The sequence below is a fragment of the Pleurodeles waltl genome, chromosome 1_2 (genome assembly GCF_031143425.1).
Source record: "Pleurodeles waltl isolate 20211129_DDA chromosome 1_2, aPleWal1.hap1.20221129, whole genome shotgun sequence".
Taxonomy (NCBI): domain Eukaryota; kingdom Metazoa; phylum Chordata; class Amphibia; order Caudata; family Salamandridae; genus Pleurodeles; species Pleurodeles waltl.
In genome coordinates this window covers 1,341,702,112-1,341,725,968 of record NC_090437.1, presented here as the reverse complement: position 1 = coordinate 1,341,725,968, position 23,857 = coordinate 1,341,702,112, and the positions used below count along the sequence as shown (strand labels likewise).

Genomic DNA, 23,857 nt, shown 5'->3' with positions numbered 1-23,857 from the left:
AACGTTGTCATGTAGTCTTGCTGTTTCAGTAGTGGTATTACGTCTTGTAACGTGACCATGTGAAAGTGGTCTGATTTGATGTAGGTGTTTAGTGTTCCGAGATCCAATATTGGTCTCAGACTTTTGTTCTTTTTCGGTATCAGAAAGTACAGTGAGTAAACTCCTGTGTTCTTTTGTGTTTTTGGTACTAATTCTATTGCGTCTTTTTGCAGTAATGCTTGAACTTCTAGTCCTAGAAGGTCTATATGCTGTTTGGACATCTTGTGTGTTTTCGGTGGGACGTTTGGAGGGAGTTGGAGAAATTCTATGCAATAACCATGTTGGATAATTGCTAAGACCCAAGTGTCTGTTGTTATCTCCTCCCAAGATTTGTGGAACTGGCTTAGTCTTCCCCCCACTGGTGTTGTGTGAAGGGGTTGTGTGACTTGTGAGTCACTGTTTATTTTGAGGGGTTTTGGGACCCTGAAACTTTCCACGGTTTCTTGGGAATTGGCCCCCTCTGTTTGGCCCCGAAAGCCTCCCCTTTGATACAGTCCCTGGTAGGTAGACGGTGTTGTTTGTGAGGTGCTGGCTTGTGTGGCTTGACCTCGAAACCCTCCTCTGAAAGTTGTTTTGCGAAATGTGCCAAATGTGCCTCTGCCCTGCGGGGAATAGAGTGCGCCCATGGCTTTAGCTGTGTCAGTGTCTTTCTTTAATTTTTCAATTGCAGTGTCCACTTCTGGTCCAAACAATTGTTGTTCATTGAACGGCATATTGAGCACTGCCTGTTGTATCTCAGGTTTGAAGCCGGATGTGCGCAGCCATGCGTGCCTCCTTATCGTTACAGCAGTAGTTATAGTTCTTGCAGCTGTATCTGCTGCATCCATAGAAGAACGGATTTGGTTGTTGGATATGTTTTGTCCCTCTTCAACCACTTGTTTTGCCCGTTGTTGGAATTCTTTGGGGAGGTGCTCGATGAGATGCTGCATCTCGTCCCAATGGCCTCTGTCATATCGCGCTAGGAGTGCCTGCGAGTTGGCGATGCGCCACTGATTTGCAGCTTGTACTGCAACCCTTTTCCCGGCTGCATCAAACTTTCGGCTCTCCTTGTCAGGAGGTGGTGCGTCGCCTGATGTGTGCGAGTTGGCTCTTTAACGAGCTGCTCCTACGACAACTGAATCTGGTGTCAGTTGTGATGTAATAAAAGCAGGGTCTGTGGGTGGTGCCTTGTATTTCTTCTCCACCCTTGGGGTTATTGCTCTGCTTTTAACTGGCTCCTTAAAGATTTGTTTAGCGTGCCTTAGCATTCCCGGGAGCATAGGAAGGCTTTGATAATTGCTATGGGTGGAGGACAGGGTGTTAAAAAGGAAGTCATCCTCGATAGGCTCTGAATGTAGCAATACGTTATGAAACTCTGCTGCCCTAGCTACGACCTGAGCATACGCTGTCCAGTCCTCAGGTGGTGAGGGCTTAGTGGGGTACGACTCAGGGCTATTGTCCGGTACTGGGGCGTCAGAGATCCCATGCGTCCTGGTCATCTTGGCTCATGGTGGTATGAGCTGGTGATTGTGACGGAGTCTGTGCCGGTGATATATGAGTTGCCGGTGGTGGAGTTACCTTCTTCACCACTTTTGCTTGTGGTGTTTTTTCTTGTTGTTGGAAATCTAGTTTCCTTTTTCTTCTGATTGGGGGAAGGGTGCCGATCTTCCCTGTACCACTTTGTATAAAGATCCGCTTTTGCGTGTGATCTACAGCTGTTGTTTGTAATTCCTCCTCAAATCTGTGTTTTTGAAGTTGGGAGGACAGTGATTGTTCCTCTGAGTAGGAACTGGCTTTCGGTTCGGTTGCTGGGCGTTTTGGCACCGAAACCGTGTCTTTTGTTGTTTTCGGCTCCGAAGAGATTTTCCTCTTTTTCGGTGTCGTACCTTCTTGGCGTCGACCATCTTCGGTGCCGCTATCTCTGTGCCGAGCAGCTTCGGTGCCGTTTGTAGGAGGCTGGACTGGCTTGTAGTGAGTACCTAGGGGTACTTGCACCTTGCACCAGGCCCAGTTATCCCTTATTAGTGTATAGGGTGTCTAGCAGCTTAGGCTGATAGATAATGGTAGCTTAGCAGAGCAGCTTAGGCTGAACTAGGAGACGTGTGAAGCTACTACAGTACCACTTAGTGTCATATGCACAATATCATAAGAAAACACAATACACAGTTATACTAAAAATAAAGGTACTTTATTTTTATGACAATATGCCCAAGTATCTCAGAGTGTACCCTCAGTGAGAGGATAGGAAATATACACAAGATATATATACACAATACCAGAAATATGCAGTATAGTCTTAGAAAACAGTGCAAACAATGTATAGTTACAATAGGATGCAATGGGGACACATAGGGATAGAGGCAACACAAACCATATACTCCAAAAGTGGAATGCGAACCACGAATGGACCCCAAACCTATGTGACCTTGTAGAGGGTCGCTGGGACTATTAGAAAATAGTGAGAGTTAGAAAATTAGCCCTCCCCAAGACCCTGAAAAGTGAGTGCAAAGTGCACTAAAGTTCCCCTAAGGACAAAGAAGTTGTGTTAGAGGAATAATGCAGGAAAGACACAAACCAACAATGCAACAACGCTGGATTTCCAAACTGGGGTACCTGTGGAACAAGGGGACCAAGTCCAAAAGTCACAAGCAAGTCGGAGATGGGCAGGTGCCCAGGAAATGCCAGCTGCGGGTGCAAAGAAGCTTCGACTGGACTGAAGAAGCTGCGGTTTCTGCAGGAACGCAAAGGGCTAGAGACTTCCCCTTTGGAGGACGGATCCCTCTCGCCTTGTAGAGGCGTGCAGAAGTGTTTTCCCGCCGAAAGAACGCCAACAAGCCTTGCTAGCTGCAAATCGTGTGGTTAGCGTTTTTGGACGCTGCTGCGGCCCAGGAGGGACCAGGAGGTCGCAAATTGGACCAGGAGGTAGAGGGGACGTCGAGCAAGACAAGGAGCCCTCTTAGCAGCAGGTAGCACCCGGAGAAGTGCCAGAAACAGGCACTACGAGGATGCGTGAAACGGTGCTCACCAGAAGTTACACAAAGGAGTCCCACGTCGCCGGAGACCAACTTAGAAAGTCGTGCAATGCAGGTTAGAGTGCCGTGGACCCAGGCTTGGCTGTGCACGAAGGATTTCCGCCGGAAGTGCACAGGGGCCGGAGTAGCTGCAAAAGTCGCGGTTCCCAGCAATGCAGTCTAGCGAGGTGAGGCAAGGACTTACCTCCACCAAACTTGGACTGAAGAGTCACTGGACTGTGGGAGTCACTTGGACAGAGTTGCTGGATTCGAGGGACCTCGCTCGTCGTGCTGAGAGGAGACCCAAGGGACCGGTAATGCAGCTTTTTGGTGCCTGCGGTTGCAGGGGGAAGATTCCGTCGACCCACTGGAGATTTCTTCGGAGCTTCTAGTGCAGAGAGGAGGCAGACTACCCCCACAGCATGCACCACCAGGAAAACAGTCGAGAAGGCGGCAGGATCAGCGTTACAGAGTTGCAGTAGTCGTCTTTGCTACTATGTTGCAGGTTTGCAGGCTTCCAGCGCGGTCAGCAGTCGATTCCTTGGCAGAAGGTGAAGAGAGAGATGCAGAGGAACTCGGATGAGCTCTTGCATTCGTTATCTAAGGAATCCCAAGAGACAGAGACCCTAAATAGCCAGAAAAGAGGGTTTGGCTACTTAGGAGAGAGGATAGGCTAGCAACACCTGAAGGAGCCTATCACAAGGAGTCTCTGACGTCACCTGGTGGCACTGGCCACTCAGAGCAGTCCAGTGTGCCAGCAGCACCTCTGTTTCCAAGATGGCAGAGGTCTGGAGCACACTGGAGGAGCTCTGGGCACCTCCCAGGGGAGGTACAGGTCAGGGGAGTGGTCACTCCCCTTTCCTTTGTCCAGTTTCGCGCCAGAGCAGGGCTAAGGGGTCCCTGAACCGGTGTAGACTGGCTTATGCAGAATTGGGCACATCTGTGCCCAAGAAAGCATTTCCAGAGGCTGGGGGAGGCTACTCCTCCCCTGCCTTCACACCATTTTCCAAAGGGAGAGGGTGTCACACCCTCTCTCAGAGGAGGTCCTTTGTTCTGCCATCCTGGGCCAGGCCTGGCTGGACCCCAGGAGGGCAGATGCCTGTCTGAGGGGCTGGCAGCAGCAGCAGCTGCAGTGAAACCCCAGGAAGGGCAGTTTGGCAGTACCAGGGTCTGTGCTACAGACCACTGGGATCATGGGATTGTGCCAACTATGCCAGGATGGTATAGAGGGGGCAATTCCATGATCATAGACATGTTACATGGCCATATTCGGAGTTACCATTGTGAAGCTACATATAGGTAGTGACCTATATGTAGTGCACGCGTGTAATGGTGTCCCCGCACTCACAAAGTTCAGGGAATTGGCTCTGAACAATGTGGGGGCACCTTGGCTAGTGCCAGGGTGCCCTCACACTAAGTAACTTTGCACCTAACCTTTACCAGGTAAAGGTTAGACATATAGGTGACTTATAAGTTACTTAAGTGCAGTGTAAAATGGCTGTGAAATAACGTGTACGTTATTTCACTCAGGCTGCAGTGGCAGGCCTGTGTAAGAATTGTCAGAGCTCCCTATGGGTGGCAAAAGAAATGCTGCAGCCCATAGGGATCTCCTGGAACCCCAATACCCTGGGTACCTCAGTACCATATACTAGGGAATTATAAGGGTGTTCCAGTAAGCCAATGTAAATTGGTAAAATTGGTCACTAGCCTGTCAGTGACAATTTGAAAGAAATGAGAGAGCATAACCACTGAGGTTCTGATTAGCAGAGCCTCAGTGAGACAGTTAGTCACTACACAGGTAACACATTCAGGCACACTTATGAGCACTGGGGCCCTGGTGAACAGGGTCCCAGTGACACATACAACTAAAACAACATATATACAGTGAAAAATGGGGGTAACATGCCAGGCAAGATGGTACTTTCCTACACAACCCCCCCCCCCAACCGAAGGACAATAAGACTAGCCATGACCTGATGAGTCTTCATTGTCTAAGTGGAAATATCTGGAGAGTCCATCTGCATTGGAGTGGCTACTCCAAGGTCTATGTTCCACTGTATAGTCCATTCCCTGTAGGGATATGGACCACCTCAACAATTTAGGATTTTCACCTTTCATTTGTTTTAGCCAAAGTAGAGGTTTGTGGTCTGTCTGAACAATGAAGTGAGTGCCAAACAGGTATGGCCTCAACTTCTTCAGAGCCCAGACCACAGCAAAGGCCTCCCTCTAAATGGCAGACCAACGCTTTTCTCTAGGGGTCAACCTCCTACTAATAAAAGCAACAGGTTGATCCTGGCCCTCAGAATTAAGTTGTGATAGGACTGCCCCTACTCCTAATTCAGATGCATCAGTTTGGACATAGAATTTTTTAGAGTAACAAGGGCTTTTCAGGACAGGTGCAGACCACATGGCCTGCTTCAGCTCCTCAAAAGCTTTCTGACAGTTAGCTGTCCACAATACCTTTTTAGGCATCTTTTTGGAGGTGAGGTCATTAAGAGGGGCTGCAATGGAGCCATAGTTCTTAATGAACCTCCTGTAATACCCAGTGAGGCCTAGGAAGGCTCTCACCTGAGTCTGAGTGGTAGGGGGAACCCAATCAATAATTGTTTGGATTTTCCCCTGAAGTGGTGCAATCTGTTCCCCACCAACAAGGTGTCCCAGATAAACCACCTTACCCTGCCCTATCTGGCAGTTTGAAGCCTTGATAGTGAGGCCTGCCTTCTGCAGGGCCTCCAAAACTTTCCATAGGTGGACCAGGTGATCATCCCAGCTGGAGCTAAAGACAGCTATATCGTCCAAATATGCTGCACTGAAAGCTTCCAGCCCTTGCAGGACTGTGTTCACCAACCTCTGAAAAGTGGCAGGTGCATTTTTCAAACCAAAAGGCATTACAGTAAACTGGTAATGTCCTCCAATGGTTGAAAATGCAGTTTTAGGTTTAGCATCTTCTGACAATTTGATCTGCCAATACCCTGCAGTCAAATCAAAAGTGCTTAGATACTTGGCAGATGCCAGTGCATCTATGAGCTCATCTGCCCTGGGTATAGGGTGAGCATCAGTTTTGGTTACCAAGTTGAGACCTCTATAGTCTACACAAAACCGCATTTCCTTCTTTCCATCTTTGGAATGGGGTTTTGGTACAAGTACCACAGGAGAAGCCCATGGACTTTCAGAGTGCTCAACCACTCCTAGTTCCAACATTTTCTGGACCTCTTGCTTTATGCAGTCCCTGACATGGTCAGGCTGCCTATAGATCTTACTTTTGACAGGTAAACTGTCTCCAGTATCTATAGTGTGCTCACACCAAGAAGTGGTACCTGGCACAGTAGAGAAGAGTTCAGAGAATTGATCTAGGAGATTTATGCAATGGTCTTTCTGCTCAGCAGTAAGACAATCAGCCAAAACTACACCTTCCACAAGAGCATCTTGTTCTGTGGAAGAGAAGAGATCAGGTAGAGGATCACTGTCTTCTTCCTGTCCCTCATCAGTTGCCATGAGCAGGGTGAGATCAGCCCTGTCATAGTAGGGTTTCAGGCGGTTGACATGGAGCACCCTAAGGGGACTCCTGGCAGTGCCTAAGTCAACTAAATAGGTGACTTCTCCCTTCTTTTCAACAATTGTGTGGGGTCCACTCCATTTATCTTGGAGTGCTCTTGGGGCCACAGGCTCCAAGACCCACACTTTCTGCCCTGGTTGGTACTGAACCAAAACAGCCTTCTGATCATGCCATTGCTTCTGGAGCTCTTGGCTGGCCTGAAGGTTTTTGCTGGCCTTTTTCATGTACTCAGCCATCCTTGATCTGAGGCCAAGTACATAATCCACAATATCCTGCTTAGGAGCTTTTAAAGGATGTTCCCAACCCTCCTTTACAAGTGTGAGTGGACCCCTAACAGGGTGTCTAAAAAGAAGTTCAAAGGGGCTGAAGCCCACTCCTTTCTGGGGTACCTCCCTGTAGGCAAAAAGGAGGCATGGCAGAAGGATATCCCATCTCCTGCGGAGTTTTTCAGGGAGACCCATAATCATGCCTTTGAGAGTTTTATTAAATCTCTCCACCAGTCCATTTGTTTGTGGATGATAGGGTGTTGTGAACTTGTAAGTTACACCACACTCCGTCCACATGGCCTTTAAGTATGCAGACATGAAATTGCTTCCCCTGTCTGATACTACTTCCTTTGGGAAGCCCACCCTAGAAAATATTCCCAGGAGGGCCTTTGCCACTGCAGGTGCTGTAGTGGTCCTTAAAGGAATTGCTTCAGGGTATCTTGTGGCATGGTCCACTACCACCAAGATAAACCTATTGCCTGAAGCAGTAGGAGGGTCAAGGGGGCCAACTATGTCAACCCCTACCCTTTCAAAGGGAACCCCAACCACAGGCAGTGGAATAAGGGGTGCCTTTGGGGTGCCACCTGTTTTGCCACTGGCTTGACAGGTTTCACAGGACTTACAAAAATCTTTTGTGTCCTCAGACATCCTAGGCCAATGAAACAATGGAACCAGTCTGTCCCAAGTTTTCATTTGACCCAGGTGCCCAGCTAGGGGAATGTTGTGGGCAAGAGTTAGGAGGAACTTTCTGTACTCCTGAGGAATCACTAGTCTCCTGGAAGCTCCAAGTTTAGGATCCCTGTGCTCAGTGTACAAGAGGTTGTCCTCCCAGTAAACTCTGTGAGAGTCACTGACATCCCCATTAGCCTGTTTGACAGCTTGCTGTCTCAGACCCTCTAATGTGGGACAGGTTTGCTGTGCCACACTCCGCTCCTCCCTGGCAGGCCCCCCTTCACCCAAAAGTTCAGCAGTGTCTGCTTGAAACTCCTCTGGTGTAGGTTCTGCACAGGGAGGGAATTCTTCTTCCTCAGAAGTTGAATCCACTGTAGAGGGAGGGATAGTAGGAAGTGGTTTGCTTCCACTAGCCCTAGCTTTAGGGAGCACTTGGTCAATGTTTCCAGGATCCAAGCTTCCCTGTCCTTTTTGCTTTTTGGCCTGAGCCCTTGTCAAAGCAAAAATATGCCCTGGGATGCCCAGCATTGCTGCATGGGCCTCCAACTCCACATCTGACCAAGCTGATGTCTCCAAATCATTCCCTAATAGACAGTCTACAGGTAAATCTGAAGCTACCACAACTTTCTTTGGACCAGTAACCCCCCCCCAGTTGAGATTAACAACAGCCATGGGGTGGCTAAGTGTGTTGTTGTGAGCATTGGTTACTTGGTACTGGTGACCAAGTAGGTGTTGTTCAGGGTGGACCAGTTTCTCTATGACCATAGTCACACTGGCTCCAGTGACCCTGTAGGCCTGAACCTCAACACCATTTATTAGGGGTAGCTGCTTGTACTTATCCATATTAAGGGGACAAGCAACTAAGGTGGCTAAATCAATAGCCCCCTCAGAGACTAACACAGCCTCTGTGGCCTCCCTAACAAGGCCAACCCCAACTAAGTTACCAATAGTGAGCCCAGCTACTCCCTTGGATTGGCTATTAGTAGGTTTGCTCCCACCACCACTGCTATTAGTAGGGACACTAGGGGTAGCAGTAGGGGTTGTAGTGGTAGGAGGCTTGGTGCTTTTCTTTGGACAACTGGGATCTGTTGTCCAATGGCCTTTTATTTTACATAAATAGCACCATGGTTTCTTTTCCTTGTTTTGATTAGAAGAGGATTTGGGCCCACCACCCCCACCAGAGTGTTTTTGTGGGCCTGATGAAGACTCATTTTTAGATTTGTCCCCACCCTTGTCTGAAGACTTACCATCCTTCTTCTTGTTGCCATCTTTGTCACCCCCTGTATGAACTTTTCTGTTCACCCTTGTTCTGACCCATTTGTCTGCCTTCTTTCCCAATTCTTGGGGAGAGGTCAGATCAGAGTCCACCAAGTACTGGTGCAACAAATCAGACACACAATTATTAAGAATATGCTCTCTCAGGATCAAGTTATACAGGCTGTCATAATCAGTAACTTTACTGCCATGTAACCACCCCTCCAAGGCCTTCACTGAATGGTCAATGAAATCAACCCAGTCTTGTGAAGACTCCTTTTTGGTCTCTCTGAACTTTATCCTGTATTGTTCAGTGGTTAAGCCATAACCACCCAGGAGTGCATTCTTAAGAACTTTGTAATCATTAGCTTCATTTTCTTTTACAGTAAGGAGCCTATCCCTACCTTTTCCACTAAATGATAGCCATAGGATAGCAGCCCACTGCCTTTGAGGGACATCCTGTACAGCACAGGCCCTCTCAAGTGCAGCAAACCACTTGTTAATGTCATCCCCCTCCTTATAAGGGGGAACTATCTTATGCAGATTCCTGAAATCATGCTCTTTTGCAGGATGACTATGGGGAATACTGCTGCTGCCACCATGGGTTTCTAAACCCAGTTTCTGTGTCTCCTTCTCTACTTCTAAAGTCTGTCTATCCAAATCCAGCTGTTGCTTCTTGAGCTTCAGTCTGCTTTGTTCCACTCTCAATCTATTGAGCTCCCTTTCTAACAATCTGTCATCAGGGTGGGTGGGAGGGACATGCCTTGAAACAGAAGTATGGTGAGAATGGACAGAAGGAGACCTGTCCCTTACAGAGGACACCCTAACAGCTTGGCTAACAGAAACATCAGTACCACTGTGGTGTGAGTAAATGCTTTTGCTATGATGTGAGACAACACTATTTGTATGGTGTGACCCATCATCATTACCAACTATGCTAGACTGTCTAGTAATGGGCAGGCTAGGAAGTTTCTTTCCTGAATCTTTTCCTGGGGGAGTCCCTGGATCAGATTGGGAACCATTAGCTACTTTTTCAAGATGGGGCACTTCTTGCCTTATCTTGTTCTCTAAGCATGTTAAGTAACAATTCCAAGGAAGGATTCTTCCCTACACTCAAACCTCTCTCTATGCAGAGACTCCTTGCTCCTTTCCAGCTAAGGTGATCATATGCAAGTTTGGACAGATCAACATTTTGGCCTGTGCCAGACATTTTTAGAGAGAGTTAAAGTGATAGAAAAAGAGAAAAAGTTTGTCAGAGCTTTTAGAAAGACTGAGAAAAAAAACTTTTTAAACTTTTTAGAACTTTTTTGAAAGTTAGAAGTACTTTTCAGCACTTAGAAAAGAGTGAAAAGAGGAAATGCAAAACTTTTTGGCAATGTGTATATACACTGAACTTGTTTTGTATATTTTTCTCTTATGAAAAGTACAATGACAAGAGTGGTAAGTAGTCTCAAAGCACTTATCCCACCGCTGCACAACCAATGTAGGAGGCTGGACTGGCTTGTAGTGAGTACCTAGGGGTACTTGCACCTTGCACCAGGCCCAGTTATCCCTTATTAGTGTATAGGGTGTCTAGCAGCTTAGGCTGATAGATAATGGTAGCTTAGCAGAGCAGCTTAGGCTGAACTAGGAGACGTGTGAAGCTACTACAGTACCACTTAGTGTCATATGCACAATATCATAAGAAAACACAATACACAGTTATACTAAAAATAAAGGTACTTTATTTTTATGACAATATGCCCAAGTATCTCAGAGTGTACCCTCAGTGAGAGGATAGGAAATATACACAAGATATATATACACAATACCAGAAATATGCAGTATAGTCTTAGAAAACAGTGCAAACAATGTATAGTTACAATAGGATGCAATGAGGACACATAGGGATAAGGGCAACACAAACCATATACTCCAAAAGTGGAATGCGAACCACGAATGGACCCCAAACCTATGTGACCTTGTAGAGGGTCGCTGGGACTATTAGAAAATAGTGAGAGTTAGAAAATTAGCCCTCCCCAAGACCCTGAAAAGTGAGTGCAAAGTGCACTAAAGTTCCCCTAAGGACAAAGAAGTCGTGTTAGAGGAATAATGCGGGAAAGACAAGAACCAACAATGCAACAACGCTGGATTTCCAATCTGGGGTACCTGTGGAACAAGGGGACCAAGTCCAAAAGTCACAAGCAAGTCGGAGATGGGCATATGCCCAGGAAATGCCAGTTGCGGGTGCAAAGAAGCTTCGACTGGACTGAAGAAGCTGCGGTTTCTGCAGGAACGCAAAGGGCTAGAGACTTCCCCTTTGGAGGACGGATCCCTCTCGCCTTGTAGAGTCGTGCAGAAGTGTTTTCCCGCCGAAAGAACGCCAACAAGCCTTGCTAGCTGCAAATCGTGCGGTTAGCGTTTTTGGACGCTGCTGCGGCCCAGGAGGGACCAGGAGGTCGCAAATTGGACCAGGAGGTAGAGGGGACGTCGAGCAAGACAAGGAGCCCTCTTAGCAGCAGGTAGCACCCGGAGAAGTGCCAGAAACAGGCACTACGAGGATGCGTGAAACAGTGCTCACCCGAAGTTACACAAAGGGGTCCCACGTCGCCGGAGACCAACTTAGAAAGTCGTGCAATGCAGGTTAGAGTGCCGTGGACCCAGGCTTGGCTGTGCACGAAGGATTTCCGCCGGAAGTGCACAGGGGCCGGAGTAGCTGCAAAAGTCGCGGTTCCCAGCAATGCAGTCTAGCGAGGTGAGGCAAGGACTTACCTCCACCAAACTTGGACTGAAGAGTCACTGGACTGTGGGAGTCACTTGGACAGAGTTGCTGGATTCGAGGGACCTCGCTTGTCGTGCTGAGAGGAGACCCAAGGGACCGGTAATGCAGCTTTTTGGTGCCTGCGGTTGCAGGGGGAAGATTCCGTCGACCCACGGGAGATTTCTTCGGAGCTTCTAGTGCAGAGAGGAGGCAGACTACCCCCACAGCATGCACCACCAGGAAAACAGTAGAGAAGGCGGCAGGATCAGCGTTACAGAGTTGCAGTAGTCGTCTTTGCTACTATGTTGCAGGTTTGCAGGTTTGCAGGCTTCCAGCGCGGTCAGCAGTCGATTCCTTGGCAGAAGGTGAAGAGAGAGATGCAGAGGAACTCGGATGAGCTCTTGCATTCGTTATCTAAGGAATCCCAAGAGACAGAGACCCTAAATAGCCAGAAAAGAGGGTTTGGCTACTTAGGAGAGAGGATAGGCTAGCAACACCTGAAGGAGCCTATCACAAGGAGTCTCTGACGTCACCTGGTGGCACTGGCCACTCAGAGCAGTCCAGTGTGCCAGCAGCACCTCAGTTTCCAAGATGGCAGAGGTCTGGAGCACACTGGAGGAGCTCTGGGCACCTCCCAGGGGAGGTACAGGTCAGGGGAGTGGTCACTCCCCTTTCCTTTGTCCAGTTTCGCGCCAGAGCAGGGCTAAGGGGTCCCTGAACCGGTGTAGACTGGCTTATGCAGAATTGGGCACATCTGTGCCCAAGAAAGCATTTCCAGAGGCTGGGGGAGGCTACTCCTCCCCTGCCTTCACACCATTTTCCAAAGGGAGAGGGTGTCACACCCTCTCTCAGAGGAAGTCCTTTGTTCTGCCATCCTGGGCCAGGCCTGGCTGGACCCCAGGAGGGCAGCTGCCTGTCTGAGGGGCTGGCAGCAGCAGCAGCTGCAGTGAAACCCCAGGAAGGGCAGTTTGGCAGTACCAGGGTCTGTGCTACAGACCACTGGGATCATGGGATTGTGCCAACTATGCCAGGATGGTATAGAGGGGGCAATTCCATGATCATAGACATGTTACATGGCCATATTCGGAGTTACCATTGTGAAGCTATATATAGGTAGTGACCTATATGTAGTGCACGCGTGTAATGGTGTCCCCGCACTCACAAAGTTCAGGGAATTGGCTCTGAACAATGTGGGGGCACCTTGGCTAGTGCCAGGGTGCCCTCACACTAAGTAACTTTGCACCTAACCTTTACCAGGTAAAGGTTAGACATATAGGTGACTTATAAGTTACTTAAGTGCAGTGTAAAATGGCTGTGAAATAACGTGTACGTTATTTCACTCAGGCTGCAGTGGCAGGCCTGTGTAAGAATTGTCAGAACTCCCTATGGGTGGCAAAAGAAATGCTGCAGCCCATAGGGATCTCCTGGAACCCCAATACCCTGGGTACCTCAGTACCATATACTAGGGAATTATAAGGGTGTTCCAGTAAGCCAATGTAAATTGGTAAAATTGGTCACTACCCTGTCAGTGACAATTTGAAAGAAATGAGAGAGCATAACCACTGAGGTTCTGATTAGCAGAGCCTCAGTGAGACAGTTAGTCACTACACAGGTAACACATTCAGGCACACTTATGAGCACTGGGGCCCTGGTGAACAGGGTCCCAGTGACCCATACAACTAAAACAACATATATACAGTGAAAAATGGGGGTAACATGCCAGGCAAGATGGTACTTTCCTACACCGCTGCCTCGGTGTCGACCCTTTTCTGCGGCAGTTTCTCGGTCCCGAGATTGCTGCGTGCCTGTGTCTCGACCTGAGTCGGACGATCTCGGCACCAGCTCGCCCTTTTTCGGTGCCGATGGACGGTCACCTACTTTATGGGTTGAGCCATGGCCTGTCGGCAGTGGCGTCCCCTGGGCTTTGTCTGTTTTTCTGTGTGATGCTTGTTTCGACGTCTTACTCACGGTTTCTTCGACGTCGAATTCTTCGGAATCCGATTTGTGGATGGAGAATGTTTCTTCTTCTCCCTCTTCCTCGAACCGTTGTTGTCCTGTCGGCGTGGACGCCATCTGCAACCTTCTGGCTCTTCGGTCTCGGAGCGTTTTTCTCGACCGAAACGCTCGACAGGCCTCACACGTTTCTTCTTTGTGCTCGGGTGACAGGCACAAGTTACAGACCAAATGTTGGTCTGTATAGGGATATTTACTGTGGCATTTAGGACAGAATCGGAACGGGGTTTCGTTCCATCAGTCTCGATCTTGCACGCGGTCGGGCCGACCAGGCCCCGACGGGGGATCGCAATTACCCCGAAGGGCTACCGGAGCTCTTCAAGATTCGGTGTAGATTCTAATTTAACCCGATACCGAACAAAACAATACCGACAAATTTTCCGTTGATTCTGACTAACTTTCCGACCCGAAACACGGAGCGAAAAGGAACACGTCCGAACCCGATGGCGGAAAAACAACAATCTAACATGGAGTCGACGCCCATGCGCAATGGAACCAAAGTAGGAGGAGTCCCTCGGTCTCGTGACTCGAAAAGACTTCTTCGAAGAAAAACAACTTGTAACACTCCAACCCAACACCAGACGGCGGACTATGCACAGCATGTGTATCTGCAGCTACACATGCCACCGAACCTATGGTTTCACTTGCGACTAACTCCGTGTGTCGATTCTGACATCGGGGATACTTCTCTTCTCCCCCTTGTGCTCTTGACTGGCTGTCCTCGCTTGTAGAACTTGTTACTACGGCTGGTCAAGGCTCCTCCGCTAAATCCTCTGGTTTCGTGCTACAGCACCGCTCCCTTAGGAAAATTCAATGGTTTACCAACATGAGATGTCAAAGCCATTGTTCAGGCACTGATCTTGGGCCATCCGATGGCAACAGTGCACTTGTCAGTTTGTGTCCCTCCTCCAAGCTTTGTTTAAAGGGGACACTCTGGTCAACTGCCTAACTTGCAACCAATTCCCATACATTGTGGGAACGCTGTCATACTCTTCTGGTACAATGGCGTTAAGCTTTAGGGCATCATGTGCACTTTTAGAGTAACTCAAAACCAGAGCCGGTCATTCAGAGAGTGGTCATTTTGAGCTAACAGAATAGGCTTTGTCAGCATCAATTCATCTTCCCTGTCCTCTGTCCCTTTCTCTTTCTATATTTTCCTTCCATTTTTTTAATCTCCTTGTCACTTTTTTGATTGTAAAAGTTTAATAATAGTTTGATGCTGTAAGTAAGAAGTGTTACCATAAGCAATTTAATGGTACTCAATGTACAGTCCTCTGAACAATGGGCTGCTGCGCTGTCTTGACAATGATCTGAATTTGTTAATGTCTATTATCACGTTTTCCAGTGACAAGGGTTCAAATGATGTCCTCCAAGGTTTGGTAACTGTTGTGTTTTTGAGATTTCCCTATTGCTGGTCTTTTAACAATAGTTTGTCCTGGTTATACTGGACCCAACGTACTCGCCGTGTAGGAACATTCCATCCACTGGACCTACTTCTTACTTTTAATTGCTACAACACCAAAGGTTTACTGGAAAAATACAGCAACATGTATGTTTTCTGTACCTTTACTTCATCAGGGGTTTTTATGTGGCTTGTAGCCTGAGAGTGCTTTCAAACCAGAGTGTGCAAAAAGAGGGTACAACGAGCTGCCCTATAAGACATCTGCAAGGATGGAGGGTGCCGGCAGGCAGTCTCCATCGAAAATGTCCTCAACTGATGATACAGCTATGAAGAAGTGAAGAAGAGCACAAGGTTTGGACATATGGATGGAGAAGGTAGGGCAGGTCTTAGACGTCTGCCCTGGAGGTACCTTGAGACAGAACTGAAGAGCTCTAGTGAGAATGACTGAATTAACTAAATCTCATGGTGAACAAGTTGGTCTTTAAGGATCTTCTGAATCTTAAGTAGTTGTTGTCGAGTCTCAAATGTACAGGTACGAAATTTCATACTACGGAGCCCTGAACTTCAAAGAAGATCTACCACTGAATGGCTGGTATCGAGTTATTCTGGTAGTCAAAAGACCGCAGATCTGTGGCTTCTGGTTAGTAGGTAAGCGACGAGCAGTCCAAAGACCACAGATCTGTGACTTCTGGTCAGTAGATAAGCTGCAAGCAGTCCAAAGACTGCAGATCTGTGACTTCTGGTCAGTAGATAAGCTGCAAGCAGTCCAAAGACCGCAGATCTGTGACTTCTGGTCAGTAGGTAAGTGACGAGCAGTCAACAGACTGCAATCTGTCTTCTGGTCAGTAGGGAAGCGACGAGCAGCCAAAGACCGCATATCTGTGACTTCTGGTCAGTAAGTAAGTGACGAGCAGTCAACAGACTGCAATCTGTCTTCTGGTCAGTAGGGAAGCGACGAGCAGCCAAAGACCGCAGATCTGTGACTTCTGGTCAGTAGATAAGCTGCAAGCAGTCCAAAGACTGCAGATCTGTGACTTCTGGTCAGTAGATAAGCTGCAAGCAGTCCAAAGACAGCAGATCTGTGACTTCTGGTCAGTAGGTAAGTGACGAGCAGTCAAATGACTGGAATCTGTGACTTCTGGTCAGTAGGTAAGCGCCGAGCAGTTTTGCAAGATTGTTTGGTGAACGACCACGAAGCACCTCATGTATGAGGCAACGTGGTTTAAGGGTCGCTCTTTCTTTTACTATGAGGGGGATCCAACGCAAGTATGTTGTGGTTGTGTGGTTTCAATCTGTTCAAAAGTCTGTTGCAATAAACCAAGTGAGAACCAACTAGGAATAGGGTGGTCGTATGAAGACACTGGAGCAACAGGAAAAGAGATTTAAGCAGGCTTAAACCGCACTGGAGGTGGTGACCTCATGTATTTAAAGTTTCAATGACTGATCGCTATCAACATTGCATATCACACCAGACTCGTACTGAGAGACCCTGCAGTGCTACGTAGCCATGATATTGCGCAATCACTATCATCGCACTGTTGTCGAGCATGAGTAGAGCACATTTCAACAGAAAGTTCTACGGTTTCAGGAAGTTAGGTTGAATCCTGTTTTGTTTTTAGCAATAAGCCCCATGCAAGTCAGAATGAATAACGGTTACTTGGAAGTGGAAAACCCTAGGTATGCAACTAGTCAGCAGGACTTAAACTTTGAATATTGGGGTGTGAGAAACGAGCAAATGGACCACAGCAGAAAGAAAACACGAGTAGGAAAAACTAAACTTACGGCTTTGAACCAACACGATTGGCTACAGAAACAAAGTGTAGGAAGTTGGCTGTGCAATTTTCACAGTTCCTAGGGGAGGTAAGTAGTTGTTAGGTTAACCAGGTAAGTAAGACACTTACAGGGCTTAGTTCTTGGTCCAAGGTAGCCCACCGTTGGGGGTTCAGAGCAACCCCAAAGTCACCACACCAGCAGCTCAGGGCCGGTCAGGTGCAGAGTTCAAAGTGGTGCCCAAAACACATAGGCTAGAATGGAGAGAAGGGGGTGCCCCGGTTCCGGTCTGCTTGCAGGTAAGTACCCGCGTCTTCGGAGGGCAGACCAGAGGGGTTTTGTAGGGCACCGGGGGGGACACAAGTACTAAGCCCTGTAAGTGTCTTACTTACCTGGTTAACCTAACAACTACTTACCTCCCCTAGGAACTGTGAAAATTGCACTAAGTGTCCACTTTTAAAACAGCTATTTGCGAATAACTTGAAAAGTATACATGCAATTTTGATGATTTGAAGGTGGACACTTAGTGCAATTTTCACAGTTCCTAGGGGAGGTAAGTAGTTGTTAGGTTAACCAGGTAAGTAAGACACTTACAGGGCTTAGTACAAAAACTTTAGACAGTCTGACCATGTTAAGGAAAGCATCAAGGTGGAAGTCCACAAGATGTTGGAATTGGATGGGCATCTGTCTTGGTGACAGAATTGAGCCCTCTGTAGTCCACACAAAACCTCATCTCTTTCTTCCCATCTTTGGTGTGAGGTTTGGGGACTAAGACCACTGGGCTAGCCCAGGGGCTGTCAGAGCGCTCAATTACTCCCAATTTCAGCATCTTGTGGACTTCCACCTTGATGCTTTCCTTAACATGGTCAGACTGTCTAAAGATTTTGTTCTTGACAGGCATGCTGTCTCCTGTGTCCACATCATGGGTACACAGGTGTGTCTGACCAGGGGTTAAGGAGAAGAGTTCAGGAAACTGTTGTAGGACTCTCCTACAATCAGCTTGCTGTTGGCCAGAGAGGGTGTCTGAGTAGATCACTCCATCTACTGTGCCATCTTTTGGGTCTGATGACAGAAGATCAGGGAGAGGTTCACTCTCTGCCTCTTGATCCTCATCTGTTACCATCAACAGATTCACATCAGCCCTGTCATGGAAGAGTTTAAGGCGGTTCACATGGATCACCCTCTTGGGGCTCCTGCTTGTGCCCAGGTCCACCAGGTAGGTGACCTGACTCTTCCTCTCTAGTACTGGGTAAGGGCCACTCCATTTGTCCTGGAGTGCCCTGGGAGCCACAGGCTCCAGAACCCAGACTTTCTGCCCTGGTTGGAACTCAACCAGTGCAGCCTTTTGGTCATACCAAAACTTCTGGAGCTGTTGGCTGGCCTCAAGGTTTTTGGTTGCCTTTTCCATGTACTCTGCCATTCTAGAGCGAAGGCCAAGTACATAGTCCACTATGTCCTGTTTAGGCTCATGGAGAGGTCTCTCCCAGCCTTCTTTAACAAGGGCAAGTGGTCCCCTTACAGGATGACCAAACAGAAGTTCAAAGGGTGAGAATCCTACTCCCTTCTGTGGCACCTCTCTGTAAGCGAAAAGCAGACATGGCAAGAGGACATCCCATCTCCTTTTGAGCTTTTCTGGGAGCCCCATGATCATGCCTTTTAATGTCTTGTTGAATCTCTCAACCAAGCCATTAGTTTGTGGATGGTATGGTGTAGTGAATTTATAAGTCACTCCACACTCATTCCACATGTGCTTTAGGTATGCTGACATGAAGTTGGTACCTCTGTCAGACACCACCTCCTTAGGGAAACCCACTCTGGTAAAGATACCAATGAGGGCCTTGGCTACTGCAGGGGCAGTAGTCGACCTAAGGGGAATAGCTTCAGGATACCTGGTAGCATGATCCACTACTACCAGGATATACATATTTCCTGAGGCTGTGGGAGGTTCCAGTGGACCAACTATGTCCACACCCACTCTTTCAAAGGGAACCCCCACCACTGGAAGTGGAATGAGGGGGGCCTTTGGGTGCCCACCTGTCTTACCACTGGCTTGACAGGTGGGGCAGGAGAGGCAAAACTCCTTAACCATGTTGGACATATTGGGCCAGTAGAAGTGGTTGACTAACCTCTCCCACGTCTTGGTTTGTCCCAAATGTCCAGCAAGGGGAATGTCATGGGCCAATGTTAGGATGAACTCTCTGAACAGCTGAGGCACTACCACTCTCCTAGTGGCACCAGGTTTGGGGTCTCTGGCCTCAGTGTACAGGAGTCCATCTTCCCAATAGACCCTATGCGTTCCATTTTTCTTGCCTTTGGACTCTTCAGCAGCTTGCTGCCTAAGGCCTTCAAGAGAGGGACAGGTTTCTTGTCCCTTACACAGCTCCTCCCTGGAGGGTCCCCCTGGGCCTAAGAGCTCAACCTGGTAAGGTTCAAGCTCCAAAGGCTCAGTTCCCTCAGAGGGCAGAACTTCTTCCTGAGAAGAGAGGTTCCCTTTCTTTTGCTGTGTTGCAGTTGGTTTCCCAACTGACTTTCCTGTTCTCTTGGTAGGCTGGGCCATTTTTCCAGACTCCAGCTCTACTTTTTCACCCTGTGCCTTGCATTGTGCTCTTGTTTTCACACACACCAGTTCAGGGATACCCAGCATTGCTGCATGGGTTTTTAGTTCTACCTCAGCCCATGCTGAGGACTCCAGGTCATTTCCAAGCAGACAGTCCACTGGGATATTTGAGGAGACCACCACCTGTTTCAGGCCATTGACCCCTCCCCATTCTAAAGTAACCATTGCCATGGGATGTACTTTTCTCTGATTGTCAGCGTTGGTGACTGTGTAAGTTTTTCCAGTCAGGTATTGGCCAGGGGAAACCAGTTTCTCTGTCACCATGGTGACACTGGCACCTGTATCCCTCAGGCCCTCTATTCTAGTCCCATTAATTAAGAGTTGCTATCTGTATTTTTGCATGTTAGGCGGCCAGACAGCTAGTGTGGCTAAATCCACCCCACCCTCAGAAACTAGAGTAGCTTCAGTGTGGACCCTGATTTGCTCTGGGCACACTGTTGATCCCACTTGGAGACTAGCCATACCAGTGTTACCTGGATGGGAGTTTGGAGTGAAACCTTTCTTGGGACAGGCCTTGTCTCCAGTTTGGTGTCCATGCTGTTTACAGCTATGACACCAGGCCTTTTTGGGATCAAAGTTTTTACCCTTGTACCCATTGTTTTGTGAAGAGGCTCTGGGCCCACCCTCCTGTGCAGGTTTTTGGGGGCCTGTAGAAGACTCTTGACTATTTTTAGTTTTGGTTGTCTCATCACCCTTCCCCTGGGGAGTCTTTGTGACCCCTTTCTTTTGGTCACCCCCTGTTGAAGTCTTGGACACCCTTGTCTTGACCCAATGGTCCGCCTTCTTTCCCAATTCTTGGGGAGAAATTGGTCCTAGGTCTACCAGATGCTGATGCAGTTTATCATTGAAACAATTACTTAACAGGTGTTCTTTCACAAATAAATTGTACAGCCCATCATAATTACTTACACCACTGCCTTGAATCCAACCATCTAGTGTTTTCACTGAGTAGTCTACAAAGTCAACCCAGGTCTGGCTCGAGGATTTCTGAGCCCCCCTGAATCTAATCCTATACTCCTCAGTGGAGAATCCAAAGCCCTCAATCAGGGTACCCTTCATGAGGTCATAAGATTCTGCATCTTGTCCAGAGAGTGTGAGGAGTCTATCCCTACACTTTCCTGTGAACATTTCCCAAAGGAGAGCACCCCAGTGAGATCTGTTCACTTTTCTGGTTACACAAGCCCTCTCAAAAGCTGTGAACCATTTGGTGATGTCATCACCATCTTCATATTTAGTTACAATCCCTTTAGGGATTTTCAACATGTCAGGAGAATCTCTGACCCTATTTATGTTGCTGCCACCATTGATGGGTCCTAGGCCCATCTCTTGTCTTTCCCTCTCTATGGCTAGGATCTGTCTTTCCAAAGCCAATCTTTTGGCCATCCTGGCTAACTGGATGTCCTCTTCACTGGGGCTATCCTCAGTGATTTCAGAGGTGTTGGTCTCTCCTGTGAGGGAACCTGCATCTCTGACTATTATTTTAGGAGTCAGGGTTTGAGGGACCCTGTTCTCCCTAGATAGGACTGGTAGGGGGGAATTGTCCTCCAAGTCACTATCCTCTTCCTCTGAGTTGCCACCCTCAGAGGGGTTGGCCTTTTCAAACTCTGCCAAAAGCTCCTGGAGCTGTATTTTGGTAGGTTTGGGGCCCATTGTTATTTTCTTTATTTTACAGAGTGACCTTAGCTCCCTCATCTTAAGATGGAGGTAAGGTGTGGTGTCGAGTTCCACCACAGTCACATCTGTGCTAGACATTTTGCTTCTAAAAGTTGGAATACTTTTTAAGAATCTACAACTGGTTCTAGAATCTAATTCAAACTTTTACAAACTTTTAAACTCTAAAAGAAATGCTAAACAGGATCTAACACAAGGCCCTAGCAGGTCTTTTAAGAATTTAGAAAACTTTTCAAATTGCAAAAATCAATTTCTAATGACAATTTTGGAATTTGTCGTGTGATCAGGTATTGGCTGAGTAGTCCAGCAAATGCAAAGTCTTGTATCCCACCGCTGCCACCAATGTAGGAAGTTGGCTCTGTATGTGCTATTTCAAAGTAAGGAATAGCATGCACAGAGTCCAAGGGTTCCCCTTAGAGGTAAAATAGTGGTAAAAATAGATAATACTAATGCTCTATTTTGTGGTAGTGTGGTCGAGCAGTAGGCTTATCCAAGGAGTAGTGTTAAGCATTTGTTGTACATACACATAGACAATAAATGAGGTACACACACTCAGAGACAAATCCAGCCAATAGGTTTTTATATAGAAAAATATATTTTCTTAGTTTATTTTAAGAACCACAGGTTCAAATTCTACATGTAATATCTCATTCGAAAGGTATTGCAGGTAAGTACTTTTGGAACTTCAAATCATCAAAATTGCATGTATACTTTTCAAGTTATTCGCAAATAGCTGTTTTAAAAGTGGACACTTAGTGCAATTTTCACAGTTCCTAGGGGAGGTAAGTAGTTGTTAGGTTAACCAGGTAAGTAAGACACTTACAGGGCTTAGTTCTTGGTCCAAGGTAGCCCACCGTTGGGGGTTCAGAGCAACCCCAAAGTCACCACACCAGCAGCTCAGGGCCGGTCAGGTGCAGAGTTCAAAGTGGTACCCAAAACACATAGGCTAGAATGGAGAGAAGGGGGTGCCCCGGTTCCGGTCTGCTTGCAGGTAAGTACCCGCGTCTTCGGAGGGCAGACCAGAGGGGTTTTGTAGGGCACCGGGGGGGACACAAGTCCACACAGAAATTTCACCCTCAGCAGCGCGGGGGCGGCCGGGTGCAGTGTAGAAACAAGCGTCGGGTTTTCAATGTTAGTCTATGAGAGATCTCGGGATCTCTTCAGCGCTGCAGGCAGGCAAGGGGGGGATTCCTCGGGGAAACCTCCACTTGGGCAAGGGAGAGGGACTCCTGGGGGTCACTTCTCCAGTGAAAGTCCGGTCCTTCAGGTCCTGGGGGCTGCGGGTGCAGGGTCTCTCCCAGGCGTCGGGACTTTAGGTTCAAAGAGTCGCGGTCAGGGGAAGCCTCGGGATTCCCTCTGCAGGCGGCGCTGTGGGGGCTCAGGGGGGACAGGTTTTGGTACTCACAGTATCAGAGTAGTCCTGGGGTCCCTCCTGAGGTGTTGGATCGCCACCAGCCGAGTCGGGGTCGCCGGGTGCAGTGTTGCAAGTCTCACGCTTCTTGCGGGGAGCTTGCAGGGTTCTTTAAAGCTGCTGGAAACGAAGTTGCAGCTTTTCTTGGAGCAGGTCCGCTGTCCTCGGGAGTTTCTTGTCTTTTCGAAGCAGGGGCAGTCCTCAGAGGATGTCGAGGTCGCTGGTCCCTTTGGAAGGCGTCGCTGGAGCAGGATCTTTGGAAGGCAGGAGACAGGCCGGTGAGTTTCTGGAGCCAAGGCAGTTGTCGTCTTCTGGTCTTCCGCTGCAGGGGTTTTCAGCTAGGCAGTCCTTCTTCTTGTAGTTGCAGGAATCTAATTTTCTAGGGTTCAGGGTAGCCCTTAAATACTAAATTTAAGGGCGTGTTTAGGTCTGGGGGGTTAGTAGCCAATGGCTACTAGCCCTGAGGGTGGGTACACCCTCTTTGTGCCTCCTCCCAAGGGGAGGGGGTCACAATCCTAACCCTATTGGGGGAATCCTCCATCTGCAAGATGGAGGATTTCTAAAAGTTAGAGTCACCTCAGCTCAGGACACCTTAGGGGCTGTCCTGACTGGCCAGTGACTCCTCCTTGTTATTCTCATTATTTTCTCCGGCCTTGCCGCCAAAAGTGGGGCCTGGCCGGAGGGGGCGGGCAACTCCACTAGCTGGAGTGTCCTGCTGGGTTGGCACAAAGGAGGTGAGCCTTTGAGGCTCACCGCCAGGTGTGACAATTCCTGCCTGGGAGAGGTGTTAGCATCTCCACCCAGTGCAGGCTTTGTTACTGGCCTCAGAGTGACAAAGGCACTCTCCCCATGGGGCCAGCAACATGTCTCGGTTTGTGGCAGGCTGCTAAAACTAGTCAGCCTACACAGATAGTCGGTTAAGTTTCAGGGGGCACCTCTAAGGTGCCCTCTGTGGTGTATTTTACAATAAAATGTACACTGGCATCAGTGTGCATTTATTGTGCTGAGAAGTTTGATACCAAACTTCCCAGTTTTCAGTGTAGCCATTATGGTGCTGTGGAGTTCGTGTTTGACAGACTCCCAGACCATATACTCTTATGGCTACCCTGCACTTACAATGTCTAAGGTTTTATTTAGACACTGTAGGGGTACCATGCTCATGCACTGGTACCCTCACCTATGGTATAGTGCACCCTGCCTTAGGGCTGTAAGGCCTGCTAGAGGGGTGTCTTACCTATACTGCATAGGCAGTGAGAGGCTGGCATGGCACCCTGAGGGGAGTGCCATGTCGACTTACTCGTTTTGTCCTCACTAGCACACACAAGCTGGCAAGCAGTGTGTCTGTGCTGAGTGAGAGGTCTCCAGGGTGGCATAAGACATGCTGCAGCCCTTAGAGACCTTCCTTGGCATCAGGGCCCTTGGTACTAGAAGTACCAGTTACAAGGGACTTATCTGG

The 23,857-nt window shown here is 48.2% G+C and overlaps 1 protein-coding gene across 3 annotated transcripts in view; it reads right to left on the bottom strand.

The window, feature by feature from the left end:
* TLN1 (talin 1) overlaps positions 1–23,857 on the bottom strand; it is a 687,540-nt gene that overhangs the window by 544,667 nt on the left and 119,016 nt on the right. The gene's annotated exons all lie outside the window — the stretch shown is intronic.